Here is a 19,577-nt window from a genome sequence, read left to right as displayed (position 1 = left end):
CTCCCCCTATGTGGGACATGACTCCCAGGGGTGTAAATCCCCTTGGCAACATGGGTCATGACTCCCGGGGATGAGTCTGGACCCAGCATCATGGGATTGAGAAAGCCTTCTTGGACCAAAAGAGGGAAGAGAAATGAAACAAAGTAAAGTTTCAGGAGTTGGGAGGTTTCAAATGGAGTCTAGAGTTCATTCTGGAGGTTATTTTATGCATTATAGTTCTTAGTGTATTAGAACAGCTAGAAGGAAATACCTGAAACTGTTGAACTGCAACCTAGTAGCCTTGATTCTTGAAGAGGAGTGGTAACTTTATAGCTTTCATTGTGTGACTGTGTGATTGTAGAAAACCTTGTGGCTCACACTCCCTTTATCCAGTGTCTGGACAGATAAGTAGAAAAATGGGGGCAAAAAATAAATGAAAAATAGTGGGGGATGGGGGGATAGACTGTTTTGGGTGTTCTTTTTTACTTTACTTTTATTTATTTATTTTTGGAGTAATGAAAATGTTCAAAAATTGTGGCGATGAATGCACAACTATATGATGATACTGTGAACAACTGACTATATACTTTGGATGATTTTATGGTATGTGACTGTATCTCAATAAATTGCAAGGAAAAACATGATTTTGTTCATGTTCTCTGGTTGCTCTTCCTTAGGGAAAATAGATATGTGTGTTAAATATTGAGATTGTTACATTGCAAATGTTTCACAGAAGAGATGTTATTTGTTGAAAGTAATCATTCATTTAAAAAATGTTTAAGTGGCTATTTATAAAGCAATATTCTAAGTCAGCATTACTGAATAGAAATATGAGAGGAACAAAGGAGGCACATATGCAAAAGGGGACAGGTAAATTTGTTTTTAATAATATATTTTGTTTAACCAAAAGTGTAGCTAAACATTACAATATGGAATCTGTATAAATATTTTACATTCCTTTTCCTAATAAATCTTTGAAATCCAGTGTACATTTTACACTTAATACTATATCTCTATTCAGTCTAGCCACAGTTCAAATCCTCAATAGCCATGCATGGCTAGCAGCTACCACAGTGGACAGTGTAGGTCTGTAGAAACAATTGACAATACTCCTGACTGTGCCAATAATTCACTATGTGTTCTTGGTCAAGGTACTTAGACTACTTAATCTGTGCTTCAGAGCCCTCAAAACTGGAAAATATAATAGTGTATTAGTTTTCTATACTGCTGTAAGAAATTACAACAATTATAGTGGCCTAAAATGACCCAAATTTATTCTCTTACAGTTTGGTAGGTCAGAAGTCTTTGCAGGACTTGTGGGCTAAAAGCTAGGTGTTCACAGGGCTGTGTTCCCTTCTGGAAACTCTATGGGAGAATCCTTGTCCTATCTTTTCCATATTCTAGAGGCTGCTCTCATTTCTTGGCTGGTGGCCCCTTTTTACTTTCAAAGCCAGCAATGTCAGGTTGAGTCCTTCTCAAACAAATCCTCTTCTATTTTCTCTTCTGCCTCTGCCATTTCCAAGGATCCTTATGATTACATTGGGTCCAACAAGATAATTCTAAATAATCTCTTTATTTTATGATTAACTAATTAGTAACCCTAGTTCCATCTGCAAACTTGGCTTCCCTTTGCCATGCAATGTAACATATTCACAGGTTCCAGGGATTAGAACACGGACATCTTTGAAGGGACATTAATCTGCCTACCACAAATAGTCTACGCTTCATAGTTTTTCTGTGAGGATTAAAAGAAACACTATGCAAAGCACTTTGAAGAGTCCCTGACACCTGGTATTATTATTACTGGTCGTATTATGATGGGTAGAAGGAATGAATACTGGAAGGACGAGAATGTGTTGGAGCACTGGAACTTGGAATGCATTTAGTAAGACTGTCTAAGGAAAGCACAGCCAAATCTCTAGAACACCAGATCTAGAGTATTATGTTCAATAGAAGTCATCATACTACCAAAGGGACATTTAGAATTAGGGGTAAACCTAGACAAAAAGGATGGGATGATGAACCAATATGAAGTAACGTCACATGGGATGCATACAGAGTGGGGGTTAAGCATATGGGTACAGCTGGCTTCCTGAACATGTGACCTGTGCAGTTGTATAGAAGGGCTCAGAAGGATCCTGCACTAAGTTTAATGCTCTGCTGAAGCCATCCTGAAATTCTAAATAATTTTATCTTTGACCTAGTGTTTTGCTGAAGTCTTATGGATCGACAGAGCAGGTGTGGGATGAGAGGAATACAATGTGTGTCCAGAATTCCTCACCATCTCTTTTCCGTATAGCATATGCTATGGCCCACGAGCACAGAATTCTGGTGGACTGAAGTTGTGTTGGAGTTTAGGGACCCTCAAAGTGAGTATGTTACTTTGGTCTGCTACTGAGTAAGGGTGGGTGCTGACAGTTAAGAGATTCAAATGGAAACTTGCTTCAAACCCAGAAAGTGGCAGTGACCCTAAGAAACATAAATGACCAAGGGACTCTATTGTATTCTTTCTTATTCATGTTACTTCCCTGGAATAGCCAACTATTTAGGCTGAAAATGATAACATAGAAGGGAAGGAAAAGATAGGGCCACTTAGCGTTTCTTTCTCTTTCAGCCCTTCCTTACTTATCAGCAAACAGAAGGTAGAGAGTGTTGGAAGAATATGCACATATCAAAAATAAAATAAAAACAGTATTGAATTGGTTTTGTGCAGCACTGCAACTGTTCTGGTAAGAATGAAATACATATGCACATACAAGCTATGAAATGAAAATTGTATAATTTTGATGATTCCACATATGAATTAAATGCTCTCGTTACAGTTTAAACTGACATTGTGTGATATAAGATGAATGGTAAAAGTCATGCTAAAATTGAAAATTATTTTTGTAAATTCTAGTATAACATTAAATAGTATACAGAAAACACCATCTCAAATAGAGAGAAATGTCAGAAGATAGGAAAAAAAACTTTATATTTTTGTACAGTTAGCACTTTTTTCTTACTTTTTAATTTTTTACTTGCCCTGCAAATTTTGTAGCTGGGACTGCATGAGGACTCTAGAGTTAGGTCACCTTTGAGAATTCCAGGTCCTTCTCCTGCTAGTTGCATAACCTTTTGGATTAATTATTTAAGCTCTCTGAGCCTTAGCTTTCTTCATATGGGAAATGGAGACTTGATAGGCTTTTAGAACAGAAGAATTTGGTTAATCCATTTATTATGCTTAGAATAGTATCTGTGTCATACGACCAGGATGTAAGCTACACAAAAATAGGGGTCTATGTCTGCTTTGTAAAAGACTATGTCCTGAGCACTTACCATGTCTGACACATATTAGGAGGCTGATAATTTTGTAAGCATGAATGCACCTAGCAAACTAGATCATTGGTTCCCAAAAGCTGGTCAGACTAACAGTATAATTTCTATTAAGTATGGATTTCTGGGTCCAGTCTCCCTAAGCAATTGATTCACTATTTTTTGAGTTGGTTCCAGAAATATAATTTTTAAAAGCTTCTTGGGTAAACTTAATAGATTCCATGTTTGGAGGCCATTGTACTTTTAGTACACTTCAACATTTCCATGCTTTTCATCATCCTAGACCCTTTGCCTGTTTTTCTCATTTACTTTCTCCTTATGGTGAAATTGAAAAAAAGACTTCTGTGCCAAGCTCCTCTTATCCATGATCTATGACAATGGAATGCATGACTCATTTGTCATATTTTATTATGGATAATTGCTGTGAACATTAATAGAAGGCTAGGTACATATTATGTACATATTTTATAGCTAAAGGACCCAACACATGAGTATCTCAAATGGTTATTAAATAAATGATTCATTGATGGATTCATTGCCCTAGAATAGGTATGATGAAATTGAAATTAAAGGCAAGACTCAACAACCAAGATGAAGTAATATAATCCTTCTTCATTTGCAAAAAAAGCTTAGGCTGCTTCTAAATACATTAGCATGTACACCTGCGGACCTGTTAGGTGTGGAGATGTAGCAAGCTTTGGTAGTTAGAATGATGTGTTGGAAGCAGTTGACTGCCATAGCTGCCTCCTTTCCAAGGGAAGTTGCTCTAATACTGGTCATACCCATCAATGAGAAAATAAAGGAGGGATAGGAAAATGGAGTGTGGTTAATTGTGCCAAAATTTTAAAGCCTGAAATATCCATATCAGAAAAAGAAGAGTGGGAGAATTTAAACTCTGAAGAACACTTCATCATGAGAAATAATAGTTTCTCTATCATTTTCTCATTCAATAATCAGTTAAAACATATGTTCTTCTCTCCCATGCTATGTGAACCATTTGTTCTATAACAACATAGTTATATAGTTTTAATATTTTTCTCATCATAGGAGTACTAAGGAGCAACCTCCACAATACTATTTGAGGGACAAAAGTCCAATTGTGTCTAACATATTTGACATCTGCATGCAGGCCACCAAAAGTACTACCACCAGAATCATACACTGTGATTAAGCTCCAAGACCTCTATAAAAACTATATTTCACTTGAGATTTTAACACTTCATTGAGACTTAGTTAAGTTAGCAGACTCCAATAAATTCCTTTGAAATTCTTCCATCTGCCATTATAGATTAGGGGAGATCTGAAAGCACCGGTTGCTAGTGAAGCCTTGTTTAAGTAGAGTAAATGGTTCAGAAAAGGGAAGGTAATTCAGATAAACTATGTCTCCCTTACAGTTGTATTTAGGCTGGGATGTGGTGTAGATTGAATTTGAAATATTTCAACAGTAAAAAGGGGGAGCAGAACAGGGCATAAATCCCAGTTTTGCTTCCCCTGTTTATATACAGTTGTATTGACAGAGAGGATGGTCAGGGGAAGTGCTTTACTTTCGACCCAATGTCACTAATAAATAGATCAGGAACGGTGCAGCACAATAGCAGAAACACAGCTTCCCAGTGAATGAGCCATGCAATCTGAAGCAAGGTCCTCAGAGACTTGTGAAAATTAACCAAAGAAAGAAAGAAAGATTTCCTAGACCTATCTAATACAATACCAGGAAGACTTCATACAGTCAAAAGGGAAAGCTCTTAGAATCATAGCAGTGGAAAAAACATGAGTCTTCCAATCCAGTGTACAGCCTCTGGGACCAAGTGAGATTGTGCTGAGCACTGAATGGAAAAAAAGGAACACTGCTTGGTGAACTCAGGGAGCAGAGCCTGCATTTCCTCCACTGCCCAACTGTAGCAAATAAATCAGTGTGATATTTCTGAAGAAGGAATGAGCCAGGAATCAGGTCACAGGGGTGCTTGGACTAGCTCTGCCATGTTGACCTTGGGGAAAATCCTATAAACTTTTAGCATTTACTATTTTCCCACCTGAAAATTCAGAATAAAGATCTTGCCCTGCTTAATTTACAGGCTCAATTAAGAATCAAATGAAATTCTGTATGTAAGAAAGCTAGAAACAGAAATCAATCAAGCATTATACAAAAGCAGAGCTAGTTGATGTTAAAGAATATGCTTAAAGTTTCTCAGGTTAATTATGCTGATGTCCGAGTTTAAAGAAGAAGAGGTTCTTGGTCAGCACTATGCTAACAACTTTCTCACAGACTGTCTAAAATGGAATCCTTGTAAAATTTTTGGTTAACTGTCCTGTTATTTCAGTAAAGTGCAAAAGTAGTTATACAGAAACATGACCTAAACAATGGGTTCCCAGGGTTTAAAACTGTAAGGCATGTCGACTTGTGTCATATGGTATTCGTGCTAAGGAATATGGCTATATACATTCTAACTCCCAATAGAAATTGTACTTTTGGTATGCATAATTTGTTATGAATTTGATAAGTCTCTGACTTCGAGTAAAAATTATATTTGAATTAACCATTCACGCATTTAGTACAAAGGGAGACAAATTGTCCCCAATATGGGTTAGAAGAGCTAGGTTAGATCTCAGACAATGGCAATGAAGGACAAATCCAATAGTGGTTGGAGGGCTTGTGGCAGTAGCTCTGTAATGACTAAATTCTGAGTTTCAGTTTTATATGAATATATGGGGTGGCAATTGTTAGTCTGAAACCTGGTTGCTTAGAGACAGCTGACTGATTAGAAGAGAGTTGATATCTGCGTCTATAATTATTGTGATTACTATTACTGTGCTGGCCCTCAGTGGGATCTGAAAATGGCGATACGGTGCAGCATTTCACAAACTCAGGCCTATAAAAACTCAATATATATCCCAGTAAAAAAGATTTATAGTGTCCCTTCTTTGCCATTTCAATGGGCTCATTTAAAGAATAATAAAATTATTTGCTTTCAGCTCATACAGTTGCTTCCTCTTCAATCCTGTTAGAAAATAGAATCAGAGGTCATTTACCAAAGGACGAGGGGAGGAAAACAAAACCCTTCTGAGAAAAGAATATCAGAGATTGATTGCACTCCAGCCTCAATTTCATAATTGGGTAAATGGCAACTTAAAAACCTCCCAATGTGAGACAGGCTGAAACATTTTATTTCACCTGTGATTATAATAGTGAGTAATAAATAGCTCAAAAATAGATTATGTTGTTATTTATTTATGCTGAAGCTTAGGACAGATTCACTAAAACTGGCACTCTGAGGATACACTCTGTGTTGGTGTGAAGCAGGCATTTAATCATATCTATTTTGTCTCTCAAATGAAATCACAGCAAACAAAAGGCAGTACAATGTCTCATTTCTTATGCTCACACCTATCCCTAAATGCTACAGAGTATCTAACATTCCATTATAAAGTTGCATGTTCTATAAGTGATGGAATTGGAGAAAAATACATATATCACAAAGTATTTTGAAGGACTCATAGGAAAGTCTGCATAATAAATTGAGGATACTAATAAAAAGTATTGAAAATGATTTGGATCACACTAGAGATGGAGGTAGATTTGTGCTGAACCATCTATTTTCTGCCTGATTCTCTACCTTTAGCTCTGAGTGCTCCCTCTAGGTTACAAGGTTAACATTTAACAAGAAAGAGTTACCAGGGCCTCACCTATTTCACGGTTGATATATTGTATTTCTCTTCTTGACCTTTGATTCTAGACATTTTTGCTGTTCCCTCCCTCAAAACTTCTTGGACTTATCTTAATTTGGTGACTTCTTTACTTTGCTCTTTGGATATAATATTTGACTTTGCTCCTTAGTTATGATTTGCAGTTATCCTTTGGAAGCCTGGAGCTACAAAATCATTCCCTTTCAGACCTTCTCCTCCCCTGGTCCACAGAAATAGACTTAGGGTTCATTAAGCCCAGGCCCTGGAAAAGGGATTGGACCCCTCATTTGTTGCTGCTCCTCCTCGTGATCAACTGGAAATTACAGCAAGATTGCTGCATGGCTTGGTGAATGCCTGCTAGCTTGGCAGAACAGCAATGGGCAATTAAGTCCAAGTTTTTATTTGGTGTTTTACTACAGGACACTGAGAAGCTGAAGGAGTCATAAGAATCAATGGTCTATATTAGTGCTTATATAGAATAATTGTAATTAAAATGTAATATGGGTGAGTTCAGAATGAAGAGATTCGACTAGAGCTATGATATCTTTGGGCACCTTTGTGCCCAATGAGGTCATCAAACTTTACGGGGGGCTTCAAAAGAGCCATTCCCCTCATCTGCTCAGAAACAATGAAAAGACATTTAAAGAAATAAAAGTAAAAAGATACACATAGCTTCTTAAGATCTCTAAAAGCAATTTTAAAATATTTTTCCATATGATAAGACAATAGATGTTCATTACAGAAGAAATGGCTTCTCAAAATATCTGAAGAGGGAAATAAAAATCTTCTATAATCCCAATACAGAGAAGATAGAAGTCAACCATTTGATGTTTATTCTTTACCTTGCTTGTTATCTAACCCAAGTTACCTTGTTAAGATTGGAAGAGAAACTTCTTAAGATAACAATATACTTTGTGAATGAAGTTTCCTGTATAACAATACTTTTTATGCTTTCTAAATAAAAAAGTCATTTTTTTTTTCTTTTATTGCATGCCTCAATCTAAAGTTTACATTCTTTGATTACTGAACTGGGTTGATTATTTCAATACTAAATTGTTACCATTAGTTAACTGGAATTCTGTGTGCCAAAAAGATGACAATATATTAATGATAAACTCCAGAAGTAGCTTTAAGTTGATATTGTCATTATATCAATATAACAATAGCTTTGTCTATTACATATTGTTAGTCTGTATAATTTTCTCCTCTCCTGGGAGCTGTCAGTTTGGATTCCTAATGACAATATTAATATGTATATGAACAACAATTAGAATTGGAATGCTATTAACAAAGTATCATCTGGGTTGGATCTATCAACATTGATAATCACTTTTTGGCCTGTTACACATTTTTCTTATTTTATCAATGTTTTCATTAATATACATCTACCGTTATTATTAAACTTGTATAATGAATCTCTTTATTATGCAAAAGTCATAACACATAACAAGAAACAGCTACTCTTAACATATCCTACTTTTGTCTTTTAACATGTCCTATAAACATCAAATAAGTTGAATCCATTGCTGCTAATTAAAATTGTTCTGCATACCTGAACTGAAAATTATCATAAAATGAGATGCTTGTAAAATTACTTTAATCATTCATTATATGATTTATTTGCTTTATAGCTCATTAAGGGAGATCACACCAATAACAAAAATAGCAAAACTAAGGGAGGTTTTATTTAGGTAAAGCAGATTATTTTTCTTTGCATATTTATCCTTTGTTAGAGACATAATGCTGTCATCTAGGTAATTCAGCCTATCATATTGTTATCAAATAATGCATTGGGCATCTTTCTCCAAGAAGAGTTCCTAGGTTAGAAAGAGTGGCTACCTGTGTCTGGGCTGGAAGCCACCCTGCACTGAGCCAGGCAAACTGTGGGCTCAATTGTGAGATGTTTCTGGCATGTTGCCTAACACAAAATAACAACCTTATAGCTGTCATTTCTCCACAAAAGTGCCATTCCTTTAATTACTGAAGCCTTTAGGTCATCTTGCTAATTAAAATGTAAAAACCCTCATCTTAATTTCTCAGCATTTAAGAACTTAGCTTTTTTTTCATATTTTATCAGAGATTGGGAAACTACTGGCCATTCATTATGTTTCCCATAACAAGGTCAGAGAAGGAGAAGCTCTGATGATAGAATCCAAGATTAGTGTTCTTTCCATTTTCCTAAGTGCTGGTCCCACTGCTGCATGTTTACTTAAAGCAGAACTTTTATTTGTAATACTTGTAAGTGTCTACTCTGTTCTAAGAATTAGGCTAGGCACTAGGGATGTAACGTGAAAATCCACAGTACCTGTTAATCTTAAGGAGATTCCTGTCCATCACAAAGAGACAGGCTGTAAAACAAGCAATTCCTGGATGATCAAGAAAAGGCTTCAGAGAGGAGCTAAATGTTTGAATGGAGGCTTAAAGGAGCAATGGCAATCATTTTAAGGGGTGGGGGAGGTTTTGCCAGGTGGGGACAGAAACATGTGTAGAGGTTCTGGAGTAAGGAAAGCACATTGGAACCTGAAAAACTTAGTATCACTAAAGAATCAGCACATTTTAGAGTTGCAGATTTGGCTCTTTAAAGTTGATTTCCCCAAGGTCACATTGTTAGAGTGGGTATAAATGCCAGAATTTCTGACACCCAGTTCGTTGTTGAACAATATAAATCCCTAACACAAAGGGTCTGCAGAAATGCAACAGTAATAAACTGTATGCATAGCAACACATTTATAGTGTTATAAGGAAAAATATTGGGGTGTTAAACTGGCTTTTAGACTTCTTTTGCACCCCAGGCAAAAAAGCTTTTCACAGTACAGTGTTGTTTTTCTTTTAACGTGTGAATTAAAATGTAATGCTAATTAATACTACTAGGTCACAGGATTAAATACACAATTCATGCTGCCAGTTATAATACATCTGCATAGAGCAATGAGATTAACCTCATGTTTACAGAAAAAAAAGTGTCTTTGAGACTCAGAATATAGATTGCATATTAAACTACAGGAAAGCCTAAAGGAGAGACAATATCCTGAAAACATGTGCTATTGCTGTTGAACTGATTAGGGACATTGCTGCTTTCTTGGTGCTATGAAAGCTACGTTCCATACGCTGTCTTTGAAAGTTTTCAATGGATAACAAAAGAGTTCTTGTAAGGAACTACACTTTGATTTCAAGATTGCCTGCTTTCAGATGGTCTCCAAAGTTCTGGATCTGATGTAAGCAGGAGTAGTTACTGTTTTGATAGCAACAGTTGGTTGAGACTGAAAGAGTTTCTGAGGAATTGTGGATAGTTGGACTACACTTACAATTTAAAATGTCTTTTTATTCCAAGATGTTTCATCAGGATTGGAAAAATCTATGTTCCTCTTCATCACTCACAACAATAATTAATGGATGATGAGGAAAACTATCCCAGTTGGACAACACATTTTGCAGAAGGATATTGAAAAGGACTTCAAAATAACCACCTGAAAATGTGTTGCAGCAAAATTATAGTTGCAGAAATTAGATCAAGCATATTGGGGATAAAATTGTATGTAAATGTGCTAATTTTTCCTGTGGAAAGGTGGAGATTCTCATGTGGAGAAAAAGTAAATCCATCTGTATGTGGTTTATAACAAAGTATGTCAGGTAATATTTAAGAAAATATATAAAATATATCAGCGAAAGTTAAAACTAAGGCAAAAATATTAAATAGGGAAAATAACTATATTTCACATAATTATTATAATCATCAAGATTTACCCAGTATTAATCATTATTTACAAAACAATACCTCATCAAAAGAAATAAAGAAAAATATGATAATAATATAAGGAAAGTGTGATAATGTAACAGTTATATTGGCGGATTTTAAGATACATCGCCCAGAAATTGACAGATCAAATAGACTAAAAAATGATTAATGATAGAGAGAGATATGCAAGTACATATGTTGATTGTCAACACGATGAAAGCCCTGAACACTGAGTTGGGAAGAGGTCCAGTAGCACAACATTACATCATGTTTCTACTATACAGGCACAATAGACATAAGTAATCTCAATAGCATACAGAATAATGAAATATTGTAAAATAAATTAGGAAGCAATAGGTTTGAATATTTATTACTTTGTTTTGAACATAATTTGTTTAGGCATAACTATTTAGTTTATGTTTTAATAGTGGCTGTGTTGAAGCTATGTATAGGATGAGATCACTTCTTTGCTATCCTGACTGCCCAAGTAGATGAGGAACTGGGAGTACCAAGGCAAGGCACCTGCCCACCTAATGAACATGTATGATGGGAAGTCCATGATCTTCTACTAGGGTGACTCCTCCAGGGAGGGAGGGCAGAGTCCCCACCAGTAGCCACCTATTCCAAGTCTGGACCAGCAGCTCTGGAAACACATGAGCTGTTGAAGTGGTCACCAAGGTTGTTGCACTGAACTCCAACAATGCCTTTGTCCTGAAAATCCCCTCGGCTGCCTATCTGTGGGTCTGTGCAGGAGCCAGCGAGGTGGAGAAGATGGAGGCTCAGGAGCTACTCAGGGTATATACCACCCTTCTTGTCCCTCTGCCTGTTCCAACATGGTTGGACATTTTGTGATCAAAGAGGTTCTTGGAGAGCTCTTGCAGAAAGATTTGGCCACTGATTATGTCATGCTCATGGGGACTTCAGACCAGGTTTTGGTCTGAGTTAGAAAGGATTCTCAAGAAAAGGAAAATACGGAAGCTTTGACTTCTAAGCAGTTACATCGACATTCATTGTCATGAAGCAAGGCTTTCAGCCTCCCTCCTTTGTGGGCTTTCTCCTCAGCTGGCATGACAACTACTGATCTGTGAATCCTTCAGACAGGGTCATGGCTGAGAGGGGAGCCTGAGGAAGGGCAGGACCCACCAATGTCCCCAGTCAGTGCTTCTTAGAACAATCCATCTCTCACAGAGATTCTACAATGAGCAGCGTAACTTGGGGGTATTTGTTTCTTTGTTTTTTAGAGTAGCAAAAAAAAAAAAAAAAAAGCCCTGTAAAAATTCAGGGTTCATGCAAATTGCCTAAGATATCTGTGCTTTTGAAACTTAATTAATTCAATCAAAGTATTTGAAGTGTTTGGGAAAAAAAAAAAGTTAAATGGAGGATTGTGGGAAGATGGCAGAGTAGGAAGCTGGAGGATTAAATATCTCCACTAGAACAATCATTAAACAGGAAAAATTACTGAACAGGCTGAAACAGCTATTTTGAAACTACAGAGTCCAGCAGGACACTGTATAGCATCTAGGGAAGAGTAGGACAAAGAGGCTGGTAAATTACATTAAAGACCTGGAGGGAAACTGCTCTTTCCTTGTGGCAGGAACCGGCACCCATCCCCCACTCTGGCTGCAGGCTGCCGTGAGTGAGTGCAGCCCATGGCTAGCTCACTGCTGCAAGAAAGGGACACAAAAACCCACTTCCTGAAGATCAGGGGTAGGCCCAACCAATCGGCATTAAAAGTAACGCCATAATGGTACTGTGAACAATCAAATGTACGATTTGTTTTGTATGACTGCATGGTATGTGAATATATCTCAATAAATTGAAGATTAAAAAAAAAAAAAAGTAACGCCAAATCTATGGTTTTGAATGTACAATGGACAAAGATATAAACAGTAACAAGTACAAAAAAAAGTTGTGGGGACAGAGGGGTATAAGAAGTGTATGCGTATGCTATTGAAGCCAAGTTGGTATCAAGCTAAACATGATTGTTATATATTAGGATATTAAATTTTAACCCCATGGTAACCTCAAGGAAAATATACAAAAAATACATTCAGATAGAAATGAGAAGGCACTCAATATAACATAAAAATCATGTAAATATAAAAATATTCATTAACAGAAGGATTGAGGGTCAAAAAAAGGTGAAAGAATTACAAAGACTAAACAGCAAATGGCAGAATAAAGTCCTTCATTATGAGTAGTGACCATAAATGTAAATGAAATAAACTCTCCAGTCAGAAGACAGGGGACAGGGATTGGCAGAATGGATAAAAAAGCATGGCCCAACTATATGCTGTTTTCAAGTGACTCACCTTAAAGTTAAAGACACAGGTAGGCTGAAAGTGAAAGGATGGGGAAAAAATATACCATGCAAGTAGTAACCAAAAGAAAGTGGGGTAGCTATACTAATAACAAATAAAATAGACTTAAAATCAAAAAACAGTTACAAGGGACAAAGGCAGTCATTATATACTGATAAAGGGGTCAAGTCAACAAGCAGATGTAACAATTATGAATATATATTAACCTAATAGCAGAAAGCCAAGTTATATGAAGCAAATACTGAAAGTTTAGAATGGAGAAATTGACAATTCTACATTAACAGTAGGGGGTTTTAATATACCACTTTCAATAATGGATAGAACATCTAGCCAGAAGATCAGTAAGGAAATACAAGATTTGAACAATACTCTAAACCAACTAGACCTATCAGACATACATACCCAGAAAACTTCACACAATAATATGTCCTTCTCAAGAGCACATGGATCATTCCCCAGGATAGAAATATCTTAGGTCACAAAACAAGTTTCAATAAATTCAAAAATATTTGAATCATGCAATGTATGTTCTCCAAATAACAGAATGAAATGAGAAATCAATAAAGAAGGAGAAATGGAAACTTTGCAAGTATGTGGAAATTAAACAACATATTTTTAATATCCAATGGGGTAAAGAGAAAATCAGAAGTAAAATTAGGTAACATCTTGAGGAGAAAGAAAATGAAAATGCAACATATCAAAATTTATGGGATGCAACAAAGGCAGTGTTGAGAGGGAAATAAAGTACTCTAAATGTTTATATTAAAAAGAAGAAAGATTTCAAATCAGAGATGTAATCTCAAAAATGGAAGAACTGGAACAAATAGAGCAAACTAAACTCAAAGCACACAGAAGGAAGGAAATAACAGAGATTAGAGCAGACATAAATGAAATATAGAACAAAAATAAAATAAAATAAAATAACACAAAATTTGGTTCTTTGAAAAAGATCGCTAAAATTGGCAAGTCTTTAGCTAGACTGATGGAGAAAAAAGAGAGAAGACATAAGTAAATAAAATCAGAAATGAAAAGGGGAACATAATTGCAGATGCCACTGAAACAAAAAGGACTATAAAAGAATACTATGGATAACTGTACACCAATAAGTTAGAAAATCCAGATGAAATAGACAAATTCTTAGAAATACACAAACTACATACACTGACTCAAGAGGAAACAGAAGATCTCAACAATCAGTAATCAAAAACTTCCCAATAAAGAAAAGCCCAGGGACCAGATGGCTTCACAACAGAATTTTATCAAACATTCCAAGAATACATAACACCAATCATGCTCTAACTTGTCCAAAAAAATGAAGTGGAGGGAGAACCCCCCCAATTCATTCTGTGAGGCCAACATCACCCTCAGACCAAAGCCCAATGAATATAACATGAGAAAAGAAAATTACAGAACCATATCTCTTATAGAAATAGATGCAAAAATCCTCAACAAAATACCAGCAAACCAAATCCAACAATACATTAAAAAAATTATACACCGTGATCAAATGGGATTTATTGCTGTTATGCAATGGTGGTTCAACATAAAATCAATTAAGGTAATATATCACATTAACAGAATGAAGGACAAAAAACACATGATCATCTCCACTGATACAGAAAAGGCATTTGACAAATCCAGCACCCCTTCTTGATTAAAAAAAAAAAAAAAATCACTTAGAAAACTAGGAATAGAAGGAAACTTCCTTAACATGACAAAGGTCATATATGGAAAACCCAAAGCTAACATACTACTTAATGGTGAAAGACTGAAAGCTTTCCCTCTAAGATACAGAACAAGGCAAGGATGCCCACTGTCACCACAGTTATTCAACATTGTAGAAGTTCTTGCCAGAACAGTTAGGCAAGAAAAAGAAATAAAAGGCATCCACACTGGAAAGAAAGAAGTAAAACTATTTGCAGATGATATGATCCTACATGCAGAAAACCCTAAAAAAATCCACAACAAAAATCTTAGAGCTAATAAATGAATGTAGCAAAATGGTGGGGTACAAGAGCAACACTCCCAAATCAGTAGTGTTTACATACACAATCAGTGAACAGTTTGAAGGTGAAATCAAGAAAAATATTCCATTTACAATAGCAATGAAAAGAATCAAATAGCTAGGAATAAATCTAACCAAGGATGTAAAGGACTTGTACACAGAAAACTATAAAACACTGCTAAAAGAAATGAAAGGAGACCTAAATAAATGGAAGGTCATTCTGTGTTCATGGATTGGAAGCGTAAATATCATTAAGATGTCAGATATTTCCAAAGCAATTACAGACTCAATGCAAACCCAATAAAAATTTCAACATTTTTCTTTGCAGAATTGGAAAAGCCAATCATCAAATGTATGTGGAATGGTAAGGAGTCCCAAATAGCCAAAGCCCTTTAGAAAAAGAATGACATTGGAGGGCTCACACTTCCCAATCTTAAAACTTATTACAAAGCCACAGTAATGAAAAGACCATGGTACTGGCACGAGGACAGACATATAGGCCAATGGAATCAAATTGAGAGCTCAGAATTCAAACCTCACATTTATGGTCAAATGATTTTTGACAAAGGGGCAAAGTCCAGTCAATTGGGAAAGAATAGTCTCTTCAACAAATGGTCCTGGGAAAACTAGACCCCCATTTGCAAAAGAACAAAGGTGAATCCCTACTTTATACCTTATACAAAAATCAACTCAAAATGGATTAAAGTCCTAAGTATAAGAGCTGGAACTATAAAACTCCTAGAAAAAAACTTAGAGAAGCATCTTCAGGACCTCATGTAAGGTAATGGTTTCTTAGACTTTATAGCTAATGGACAAGCAACAACAAAAACAAGCAGATAAATCATACATCATCAATATTTAAAACTTTGCTCCTCAAAGGACTTTATCATGAAAGTAAAACAAAAACCTACACAATTAGAGAAAATATCTGTAAAGCCACATATCCGATGAAGGTTTAATATCCAGATTATATAAAGAAATCCTTCCACTTAACAACAAAAAGACAAACAGTTCAATTAAATAATGGGTAAAAGACTTGAATAGACATTTCTCCAAGGAAGATACGCAAATGGCCAAAAGGCACATGAAAAGATGCTCAACATCATTATACATCCGGGAAATGCAAACCAAAACCATGGGATACCCTTTCACTGGCACTAGAATAGTTACTACATTAAAAAAAGAAGAAAAAAGAAATAAGAAAATTACACGTATTAGAGAGGATGCAGAGACATAGAAAAACTTATTCATTGCTCATGGCAACGTAAAATGGTAAAGCCACAGTGGAAGACATCTGGCGTTTCCTCAGAAAGTTAAGTATAGAGTTAGCATATGACTCGGCAATCCCACAACTAGATATATACCCAAAAGAATTGAAAGCAGGGACTAGAACAGATATTCTGTGTTCATACAGTATTCTTCACAATTGCCAAAAGATGGAAGCAACTCAAGTGTCCATCCGTGTCCATCATCCCATGAATGAATAAGCAAAATATGTTTGCTAACAATGGAATATTCAGCTGTAAAAAGGAACGAAGTCCTGATATATGCGGCAACCTGAATGAAACGTGACAACATCATGTTGAGTGAAATAAGTCAGACACAAAAGTACAAATATTTCATGATCTCACTGATATGAAATAATTAGAATAAGCAAACTCATTGAGTCAGAAGATAGAATATAGGTTACCAGGAGACAAGGTGGGGATAAGGGATAGGGAGTTAAAGCTTAAAATGCACAGAGTACCTATTTGGTATGATGGAAATGTTTTGGTAATGGATGGTGGTGATGGTAGCACAACATTGTGAATGTAACTAACAGTACTGAAATATATATCTAAATGTGGTTAAAAGGGGGAAATTTTAGGTTGTATATAGTAATTGAATAAAACGTTTAAAAAATCCATGAAACTGCACTACTCAAACAGTGAACCCTAAGTTAAAGCATGGATTATAGTTAAAAGTACAATTATAAAAATGAGCTTTCATCAATTGTAACAAATGTTCCCCACTAATGCAAGGTGTTAATAGGGTGGTGTATGGAAATCCCATATTTTATGCATGATGATTCTGTAAATAATGCATGATAATTTCTGTAATGAAATAAAATTTGAAAAAAAAGTTAAGTGGAATGCTACATACACAATGCTTTGTGCAAAGAATGCTTAAAACATTTAGCTATCATTATTTGCAAATCATATATTAAATGGATACAAATAATATTTATAATATATATGCCTGGAATAAAATATCACAGTGCAATCAGTATTTATATACACATTGCACATTTAAGAAAAATGAATATTACCTTTCATTTTGAAGTTGCCAGTGTGTGCTACCCAATCCTATCCCTTGCCTGTCATCAGAGCTAACCACTATCCTGAATTTTGAATTTAGCGTACCTTTGCTTTTCTATATAGTTTTTCTACATATTTTGTATCCTTAAGTAATGTATTTAATTTTGGATGATTGTGAAATTTATTAAAATATAATCATATTATGTATTTTTCTACAACATGCTCTTTTTTCTCCATTAGATTTTTCAGATATCCAGACATGCTGTGTGTAGCTATAATTCATTCATTTTCACCACTGTGTTATTTCAGTGAAGAATGTCTCAGGATTTATTTCTTAATCCTATTATTCATATTCAATAGGAATACTTCCAGTTTTTTTGCTATTACCACCATCAGACCTAAGAACATTTATACCTATCCCCTTATACTGATGTACAAACTTTCCACTATTTTATGAATATAGGAATTGAATTGTTGGATCATTCGGTATGTGCATTTTCACCTGGTGAAAATAACTCCAAATTATTTTCCAAAATGTTTGCATACATTTCATCCCTCATCAGAACTACATAAATGTTTTTGGTTTTTAAAATATCTCCACTGATTCTTAGATATTTTTTATTTATTCCAAACTGGTGCATATAAAATGATATCTCATTTTGTTCTTAATTTATATCTTTCTGAATACTAATGAGACTGAGCATCTTTTCATTTGCTTATTGGTCATTCCAGTTTCTTATTCAGTGAAGTAGTAAACTTTCTCAGTTTTTTTGTTTGACTGAAAAGTGTCTCTAGTTTGCCCTTGAACTTTAAAGAGTTATCTCTCCCCCAGCTATTGAAGTCTTGGTTGGCAGTCATTTTCTTTTAACCCACTGAAGTCATTTTCCTTCCAATGTAGTTGTTGAGAAATCAGCAGTCAGTCAAATTGTTGCTCCCTGAAAGATCATCTCTTTTTCTATTGCAATGCTACTAGAGATCTTTCATTTGGTGTTCTGTTGTGCCTAGCTGTGAATTTCTTTTCACTTAGCCTTTTTGTGATTTGTTTGGTTTCTTGAATCTGAGTGTCTTTCATTATTTCTGGAAAATTCTCATCCATTACATCTTCAAATATAAACTTTCTTCTCCTTCTGAAACTTTGATTGGACATGTTAGGCTTTATCATTTCATCCTCTATGTCACTTAACATCTTGTAATATGCTCAAGCTCTTGTTTCCTCTCTTTTTTCCATCTCTCACTCCTGGGATAATGTCTACAAATTATCTTATAGTTCATTAATATGTTCTTTAGATGGGTCTAATATGTTGTTAATATTGTAAAAGAAAAATACACTCCTTTGTAAATTGTGAAATCATAGATTTTCTAATTAGTTAAACTAGCTTTGCTCTCTGATGGGAAATTTGACTTGGTCACTGCATGTTAACAGTTTTATTTGCTATTGGATTCAATTTGCTAATATTTTGATTCAAATTTTCATGTATATGTTAAGTGTGATTGAATTCTAATTTTTCTTTCTCCTACTCTCCCTGAAGGTTTGTCCATGAATATTATGCTAGACAGGATTTCCTAGCCTCAGCTCCATTGACCATTTGGACCAGATAAAGTCTTGTTGTCAGAGGCTGCCCTGTACATTGCAGGATGCTTAGCAGATCCATGGCCTCTAGCCATTACTAGTCAGTAGCACCTTCCCCCAACAACACTCTTCAGTCATGACAATTCAAAAATGTCTCCAGACAAGCCAACTGGCCCTGGGGTGGGGAGGGACGGGGTGCAAAATTGCCCTGGTTATCACTGCTATCAGAAAAAATACCAATAAAGGTCATTCTACAAGATGTATGGTCTATATTACTGTATTCTTTACAACTCTCAAGGGCATGAAAGACAGTTTGCGGAAAGACTGTGAAATTGTGCTAGACTGGAGGAAACAACAGCACTATGACATGAATTTTCTTGGATGGTATTCTAAAATGGAAAGGGAAGAGAGACATTATGGGAAAGCTGTTGCACTTTGGATCTGTGTATTGGACAGCAAGGTTTTATCAGTGTTGAATTTCTGACTTGAAGGGTCTGACTTAAAGTTGTGGTTAAGAATAAGAGTATCTGTTTCTGAGAAGTACCTACCGGAGAATTTAGGCAGTGAGGCAGTACGTCATCATGTCCCATCTGGTTCAGAAAAAGACAAATAACACCACCACCACCACCAACAGAGCAAGCAACTGAACTGAAGTGTTAACAGCAGAGGA

At 35.6% G+C, this 19,577-nt stretch overlaps 1 pseudogene; it reads left to right on the top strand.

Annotated features, from left to right (window-relative positions):
• The first annotated feature begins 11,205 nt into the window (after positions 1-11,205).
• On the top strand, positions 11,206-11,840 carry LOC119511281 (annotated as a pseudogene).
• The last annotated feature ends 7,737 nt before the right edge of the window (positions 11,841-19,577 follow it).

Source organism: Choloepus didactylus, chromosome 16, assembly GCF_015220235.1.
Source record: "Choloepus didactylus isolate mChoDid1 chromosome 16, mChoDid1.pri, whole genome shotgun sequence".
Taxonomy (NCBI): domain Eukaryota; kingdom Metazoa; phylum Chordata; class Mammalia; order Pilosa; family Megalonychidae; genus Choloepus; species Choloepus didactylus.
This window is presented reverse-complemented; position numbering and strand designations above follow the sequence as displayed.